This window comes from Dipodomys spectabilis, unplaced genomic scaffold (assembly GCF_019054845.1).
Source record: "Dipodomys spectabilis isolate Male_0828 unplaced genomic scaffold, ASM1905484v1 ptg000152l, whole genome shotgun sequence".
Lineage (NCBI taxonomy): Eukaryota > Metazoa > Chordata > Mammalia > Rodentia > Heteromyidae > Dipodomys > Dipodomys spectabilis.
In genome coordinates this window covers 1806693-1815786 of record NW_024870829.1, presented here as the reverse complement: position 1 = coordinate 1815786, position 9094 = coordinate 1806693, and the positions used below count along the sequence as shown (strand labels likewise).

At 36.4% G+C, this 9094-nt stretch overlaps 1 non-coding gene across 1 annotated transcript; it reads left to right on the top strand.

The window, feature by feature from the left end:
- The first annotated feature begins 6041 nt into the window (after positions 1-6041).
- On the top strand, positions 6042-6143 carry LOC122118448. The gene has a single exon (XR_006149369.1). It is a non-coding gene; the product is annotated as a U6 spliceosomal RNA (small nuclear RNA).
- The last annotated feature ends 2951 nt before the right edge of the window (positions 6144-9094 follow it).

The window sequence follows — 9094 nt, the reverse complement described above, 5'->3', positions numbered from 1 at the left end:
TCTCAACATTAACAGACTTAAAGCTCCAATTTAGCGAAATAGACTGTCTAGTTGGATTAAAAAGCAAGATAATTTTATCTCCTGCCTTCAGGAGGCACACTTTACCTATAAAAGCAAACACATTTTGTTAATGAAAGGATGGAATAAAATCTACGAAGCAAACGGCTGCCATAAACAGGAAGGAGTTGCAGTAATAATATCAGATAAAATATGCCTCGAATTAAAATTAGTGTAAAGAGATAAAGAAGGTCACTACATATGACTTATGGGTTCTCTACTTCAGGAGGATATTACAATTCTAAATATGGAATTGCCAAACAATAGAGCACCAAAATTTATCCAAGAGACACTATTTTCCCTCAGATCTCACATAGATCCAACGACATTAATTGTTGAGGATTTTAACACACCACTATCCCCACTATATAGATCAAATCAGCCAAAAAAAAATCAACAGGGAAACTGCAGATTTAAACAACTGCATAGAGCAAATAGATTTAACAGACATCTACTGAATATTTCACCCAGTAGCATCAGAATACTCGTTTTACTCTGCAGTTCATGGAACATTTTCCAAAAGAGATCACATTTTAGGTCACAAAACAAACTTGTCCAAACTCAGAAACATTGAAGTTACACCTTGCATCCTCTCAGACCACAAGGGAATACAATTAGAACTCAACGCCAAAAAAGTCTTGTAACGCATGGAGGCTGGACGACACACTGTTGAATAACCAGGGGGTCATGGAAGAGATTAGAAAGGAAATTCAAATGTCCATGATATTCCACAAAAATGAACACACAAATTACCAGCTCCTCTGGGACACTGCAAAGACAGTACTCAGAGGCAAGTTTATAGCTCTGAATTCCTACACCAACAAATTAGAGAGATCTGAAACCAACCACTTAATGAGACATCTGAACCACCTTGACAAAGAACACCAAGATAAACCCCAATTCAATAGATGGAAAGAAATAATTAACATTAAATCCGAGTTAAACGAATTAGAAATAAAAAAAAGCCAGAATGAATCAACAAAACAAAGAGTTGGTTCTATGAAAAAATTAACAAAATTGACAAACCCTTAGCAAATCTTATCAGAAAAAGAAGGAACACACCCAAATAAATAAACTCAGATGTGAGAATGGAAACATCACCACAGAAACAACCAAGATTCTGAACATTAAAAGGGAATATTTTCAAATCTTTATGCTAATAAGTTTGAAAACTTGGCATAAATGGACCTTTTGCTAGCAATTATCAACATGCAAATACTAAACCAAGATGAATTAAAGCATATTAAGGGGCCCACATCAAGCATTGAAATAGACACAGCAAAAAGAGACCTCCCATGTAAGAAAATCCCAGGACCTGATGGATTTACAGCGGAATTGTACAAGAGCTTAAAAATAGAGCTCACACAAATACTACTCCAACTCTTCAATGAAATTGAAAGAGAAAGTTCACTACCGAACACATTCTATGAAGCCATCATAACCCTCATCCCAAAACCAGGCAGGGACTCATCAAAGAAAGAGAAGTATAGACCCATTTCTTTGATGAACATTGATGCAAAACTTCTCAACAAAATTTTGGCCAATCGACTTCAACAATTCATCCAAAAAATCATACACCAATATATAGGATTTATTTCAGGGATGCAAACCTGTTTCAATATACACAAATCAATTAATATAATTTATCACATCAACAAGAGCAAGGATTAAAACCACATGGTTATCTCAACAGATGCAGAAAAAGCATTGGACCAGATCCAACACACCTTTATGATGAAGGTTCTGGAAAAATTAGGAATCCATGGAACATTCCTCAATACAATAAAAACTGTATATGGAAAACCTACAACCAGCATTATAATTAATGGTGAAAAACTAAAGCCATTTCCTCTTAACTCGGGAATGAGACAAGGATGTCCACTCTCTCAACTTCTCTTCAATTTAGTATTAGAATGCCTAGCTACAGAAATAAGACAATACGCCAACATAAAAGGGATCCAAATAGGGAAAGAAGAAGTAAAATTCTCCCTCTTTGCAGATGACATGATCTTGTACTTAAAGAATCCCACGGACACCACTCCCAAATTATTCAAGCTGATTCAAACCTGGAAAAATAGCAGGGTATAAAATTAACCCTCAAAAATTAATGGCATTTCTGTACGCCAACAATGAGAAAAGTGTGGCTCAAATCAAGAAAGCTTTTCCATTTGTAATAGCCCCACAAAAAATAAAATACCTAGGAATTAACTTAACCAAAGAAGTGAAGGACTTCTATGAAGAAAACTTTAGAAATCTGAAAAAGGAAATCAAAACAGAACTTAGAAAGTGGCAAAAACCTCCCATGTTCCTCGATAGGAAGGATGAACCTTGTGAAAATGGCAATATTTCCCAAGGTTATCTACAAGTTCAATGTCATACCTATCCATATTCCAACCGCATTCTTCAAGGAAATAGAAGAGGCAATCCAAAAATTCATATGGAACAACAAAAGACCCCCAATTGCAAAAAGCGATCCTTAACAGAAAGAACAGTGTTGGAAGAATATCAATACCAAATTTCAAACTCTTCTACAAAGCCATAGTAATTAGAACAGTTTTGTACTGGCACAAGAAAAGATCTCAGGAACAATGGAATAGAATTGAAAACCCAGAAATGAACCTACAGACTCATAATCATCTAATATTCGATAAAGGATCTAAAAAGATAAAATCGAAGAAAGGCTGTTCAGTAAATGGTACTGGCAAAATTGGTTAATCACTTGTAGAAAATTAAGGCTAGATCCTTATATATCACCCTGTACCAGAATCAAGTCCAAATGGATCAAAGACCTCGGAGTCAAAGCAGATATTTTGAAAACATTACAGGATGGAATAGGAGAAACCCTAGGTCTCCTTGACAAAGGCTGAAATTTTCTGAAAAGAAATGCAAAAGCACAACAAATGAAAGAAAGGTTGGACAAATGGGATTGCTTGTAATTGCAGAGCTTCTGCATGGCAAAGGACATAGCTAGCAGGATCAATAGAAAGCCCACGGAATCAGAGAGGATCTTCACTAGCCATACAACCGAAAAGGGTTTCATATCTAAAACAGACGTGGAAATCAAAAAATTAAATCCCCCAACAACAAATACTCAAAGAAAATACTGCCCAATAAATAAGTGGGCTAAAGACGTAAAGAGAAACTTCTCTGAAGAGGGAAGGAGAGTGACCAATAAAGACATGCAGAAATGCTCAACCTCCCTAGCCATAAAAGAAATGCAAATCAATCAACACTGAGATATCACCTCACCCAAGTTAGAATGGCTATAATCAAGAACTCTAATAACAACAGATGCTGGAGGGAATGTGGACAGGAGGGAACCTTACTTCATTGTTAGTGAGAGTGTAATCACTCTCACTCAACCACTTTGGAAAGTAGTATGGAGGTTCCTCCAAAGACTCCACATAGAGCTCCCATATGACCCAACAATCCCACTTTTGGGCATTTACCCAAATGATCACAAACAAGACCATACTAAAGCTACCACACAGATATATTTATTGCAGCATTACCATAGCTAAGATATGGAACCAACCCAGATGTCGCTCAGTAGATGAATGGATCAAGAAAATGTTGTATATATACACAATGGAATTCTATGTCTCTATCTGAAAGAATGGTATTGCCCCATTTGTTAGGAAATGGAAAACTTGGAAAAAATTATATTAAGTGAACTAAGCCAGGCCCAAAGAAACATAGGTCCCATGGTTTCCCTTATTAGCAATTACTAGTGTATGTCTGAGACATGCAGAAATTGTTAGATAAGTTGATGTTAGGTGAAGTGAACCCCATGATAAGAATTCAATTTTTTTTTCTTTTCTGTAATTATTTCTAACATATTTATAAGATGACTTCTTTGTTACTTTTTATGTCCCTCCCGCATGGTATAACCCCTGTTTTCGCTGTATTTGATGTTGGTATAATTTGTGGAGGGGAAGGGGAAAAATTTTTTAAATAGGGATACAGGTGGATCCATTGCAACAATGAGATATACAAGACATTATGTCGAAAAACAAATTTTACAACTTTGGTTGGGGGAAAGGGGAGGGGGAAATGGGACTTAAGGGGGTTGAGATGGGAAGGGATAGTAAGGAAACAAAGGAGTATGCAACAATGCTTGATAAGAAATGTACTCATTACCTTGCCCATTTAATTGTAACCTTTCTGTCTGTTATTTTCACACTTAAAAAAAAACACAAAAAACCATAAAATATAAAGTGATTTTGATAAAAAATAAAAATGACTCAGAATAAATTATCAATGCAAAAACAATCTTTACAGAAGCAAACTCTCAGAGATATTACATGACTTTGAAAAGGATAAAGTGGCTGAATTTAATATAAATTTAGAAGTATGACCATTCAAAAATATAAAAAGATATCCTTTATTTCATTATATAACACAAAACAGAAAGTAAATGTTGTTTAGATGATTTTTTAAAACACAGTCTCTCAGGTGCTGGGAGGGTGGTTCAGTGTAGAGTGCTTGCCTTGCATGCATGAGGTCCTGAGTTTGATTCCTCAGCACCACATAAGCAGAAAAAGATGGAAGAGATGCTGTGACTCAAGTAGTACCACTAGCCTTGAGCTGAAGAGCTGAGAGACAGCACCCAGGACCCAGAGTTCAAGCCCCAAAACCAACAAAAACAAAACAAAACACAGTCTCTCACTTTTGTGTGCTCAACGTTGTAACACTAGTGCTTCAGTCTAGGGCTAAGATTTTAGGTGTGGACATTTATCAACACTCCTGATTCAGATTCTAATTGATAAAATTTTAATCAATATTTTGTTCTTATTAATTTTGCTCTTTGTAAATTCACATATACCTATAAAAAACAGTGTGGCCATCCCAATAACATTCTCAAAGTACTTCCTAATGATGACTTACAAAAAGTTGTTTTATATTACAACAAGGAAAACAATGCTACAAATAAGGAAAACCAATACATAAATATTAATGATTAATAAAATAAAAAAAAATTACCACTGTTTCCAGTATTTGAAATGTACTACATATTCGATTTATTATTTTCTCATATTGCTGTACATTTAAAACTGCCTAAGTCTATGATGTTCAACAAGAATTTTATAGGCTATGAGTAGCCTTTAAAGATGATGATGATGATGATTATTATTATTATTAAGATTATTATTTATGGTTCATCTCATCATTTGTATATGGCTTATACCATCATTTGTTCCTCACTAACATATAAAGTAAAGAAGCCTTTAAATTTTAACAGAAACTGTGCAGTTAATGTCTTAAATCTGCTTCTTTACACAAACACTTTGCAACTTCTCATTAGTAAAGTTTCTATAAACTCTGAAATGTACATATTTAGTAGTATGTACCATGAATCTTAAATGCTTTATGAAAAAGTTTTACAACCTGCTAAATAGTCTTACTTTTGGCATATATGAGCAAATTCCCAAAATTAAACATATTTAAAACATTAAAACTTTTAACAAACCTTAACACTTTCTATAGTGTTCATTATGACAGGTTCCTTGTACAGAATAATTGAATTCCTCATCCTAGACATCTGTTGAACAACAAATATCTGGTATTATTTTGTTTTTGACATGTCAAACTTGACATTATTCTTAAATGTGTTCTTTTGTAAGAAATACATGGTTCTAAAATTTCACGACAATTCTTTTTTTTTTTTTTTTTGTCGGTTGTGGGGCTTGAACTCTGGGCCTGGGCGCTGTCCCTCAGCTCTTCAGCTCAAGGCGAGCGCTCTACCACTTGAGCTACAGCGCCACTTCTGGTTTTCTGGTGGTTTATTGGAGATAGGAGTCTCACGGTCTCTCCTGCCCGGGCTGGCTTTGAACCGCGATCCTCAGATCTCAGCCTCCTGAGTAGCTAGGGTTACAGACGTGAGCCACCAGCGCCCAGCTTGACGACAATTCTTTTGAATTTAATTTTTGTGGAATTGTCTAGTTTAAGAAAATCAATTACACTTTATGTATAAAAAATGTTCTGTGCTCAATTCAGTAGCACATACACTAACATTGGAACAATAAAGAGAAGAATAGCCCCTGACTGAGGATGACACTCAACTTCGTGAAGCATTCTAGATTTTTAAAAGAACAGATGCTGGAGGGGATGTGGACAGAAGGGAACCTTAATGCATTGTTGTTGGGAGTTTAAACTTGTTCGAAGACTTTGGAAAGTAGTATGGTGGTTCCTCAAAAGACTACAATAGAGCACCCCTAAGTCCTAGCAATCCCATTTTGATCACAAACAAGACCCTACTAAAACTACCAGCAAAACTATGTTCATTGCAGCATTATTTACCAAAGCTAAGATACAGAACAGAACCCGAGGCCCCACAGTAAACGAATGGATCAAGAAAATGTGTGTGTGTGTGTGTGTGTGTGTGTGTGTGTGTGTGTGTGTGTGTGTGTGTGTACTGGGATTCTATGCCTCCATCAGAAAGAATGACATCACCCAGTTTGTTAGGAAATGGAAAGACATGGAAAAAATTATATTAAGTGAATTAAGCCAGGCCCAAAGAAGTGAAGTAAGCCAGGCCCAAAGAAAGATAGGTCCCATGGTTTCCTTAATTGCAATAACTAGTATGTGTCTGCTACAAGCAGAAAACATCATATAAGTTGATGTTAGGCAAAATGAACCCCAAGATAAGGATTCAAATCGTTTTTATTTCTTGTGATTGTTTCTAAGATATTTATAAGATGAATTCTTTGTTGCTTTGTATATTCCTCCTGCAAGCTAAAGCCCCTGTTTTCACTGTATTTGATGTTGGTATACTTTGTGCAGTGGAAGGGAAACACAAATCGTTTAAAAAGGGATGCAGGTGGACCCATTGCAACAATGAGATGAACAAGTCGTTATGTCAAAAAATGATTTTGGCCGGGTGTTGAGGGATGTGGACAGTGGGGGGGGGGGGTTGGGGGGGGAGGGGTTGGTAGGTGTGGGGGGTGGGAGATGGGCAGGGATGGGAAGGGGAAACAAAGGAGGAGCAAGTGGACCCATTGCGACAATGAGATGTACAAGTTATTATGTCAAAAAATGAACTTTACTACTTTGGGGGGAGGAGGACAGGGTGGGGAAAGTGGGGGAGTGTGGGAAGGGATGGGAAGGGGAAACAAAGGGGAGGCAACAATGCTTGATAAGAAATCTTGCCCATGTAATTGTAACTCCTCTGTCAGTATTCTCACAATAAAAAAAAAAATGTACTCAATAACTCACGCATGTAATTGTAACCCCTCTGTATGACATTTTCACAATATAAAAAAAAAGAAACATAGGTCCTGTGGTATCCCTTATTTGCAATAACTAATGCATATCCGGGATAAGCAAAGAAGGTATGGTAAGGCGGAAAAAAGGAGTAGGCAACAATGCTTGATAAGAAATGTACTCATTGCATTTTCCATGTAATTGTAACTCCTCTGTATGGTATTTTCACAATTTAAAAAAAAAAAGGTCAAAAGCATGTGCATATGACTAGATAAGATGATGTTAAGGTAAATGAACCCCATGATAAGGACACAAGTGGTGTTTTATTTCTTCCTGTGGTTTCTAATATATTTATAATGTACGATGTGATTTTTTATATGTGCATCCCCCACAGTTAAACCCCTTTTTTCACTGTATCTAATGTTGGTGCACCTCCATCTTGTATATACACTTCTCTAATTTGGGGATGGAAAGGGAAAAAACAAAATGGTTAAATAAGGATACAATATGACCCATTGCAACAATGTGACACACAAGACAGTATGTTGAAAAACGAACTTTACAATTTAGGAGGGTGGGGGAGGGGAGTGTACTTGTGGAGGTGGGAGGAAAGGGATGGCGGGGGAAAACAAAGGAGGAGGTAACAATGCTTGATAGGAAATGAACTATTACTTTTTCATGTAACTGTAACCACTCTGTACAGTACTTTTACAATAAAAAATATAAAAATGTTATGGGATGGAAGAGAATATTTCCATTTTACCCATATAATATCATTAACAAAGAAATTAATGCAAAACACTGATATGCAGATATTTTGAATAAATGTGTGTTTGTGTATGTGTGTGTGTGTGCATGCCTGCACATTTTGGTTCTCAGAGTTTGAATTCAGTGCATCAAGGTCCCGCTAGGCCATTCCTCTCTAGATTGATGAGCTACTATATAAGATACATCTCCATTCTTGGCTCTTTGCTAGTTCATTAATTTTTTTTAATATTTTTATTATTTTTTTATTGTGAACATACTGTACAGAGGGGTTACAATTACATGGGCAAGATAATGAGTACATTTCTTATCAAGCATTGCAGCCTCCTCCTTTGTTTACCCTTCACATCCCTTCCCAGCCTTCCCTCGCCACAGCGCCACTTCCGCCTTTTTTCTTTTTTGCTTACGTGGTGCTGAGGAATCGAACCCAGGGCCTCATGCATGCAAGGCAAGCGCTCTACCACTGAGCTACATTCCCAGCCCTTTAGTACTTTTTAAAATGTATACTGGAACTGTGGAACAGAAGAAATTTGTCTCTCTTTAGACCTCAATTTATGAGCTCAGCTCTGAGCATGACAACCCAATGTCACCAACACTGTGTTGAAGACAAAATGTGACAGAAAACAATTACCGTGGGCAATAATTGCTATACTATTATTTCTTGGACAGCATGAATATTGAGTTGAGAGAGCAAGGGAATGGAGAGGATTTTACCTACTTTTTTATTGCTTACTTTTTGAAATTTTGAATCATTTCCTTCCCCACTGTGTGTCTTTGGGCCATGCACTTAGTGCCTTTAATTACAATATTTCCTAACACTAAAATGGTAATAATATTAGAATTATAGCAAATGTTTTCTTAAGAATTAAGAGAAAAAAAACTTGTGAAATACTTAACATAAACTTCTAGGAATAACAATTACAATTACATTGGCAAGATAATGAGTATATTTCTTATCAAGCATTGTTGCCTCCTTCTTTGCTTCTTGTTCCCATCCCTTCCCATCTCCTCCCACACTCCCCATCCCACCAACTCTCCCCCCCACCAAAGATGTAAAGTTCATTTTTCG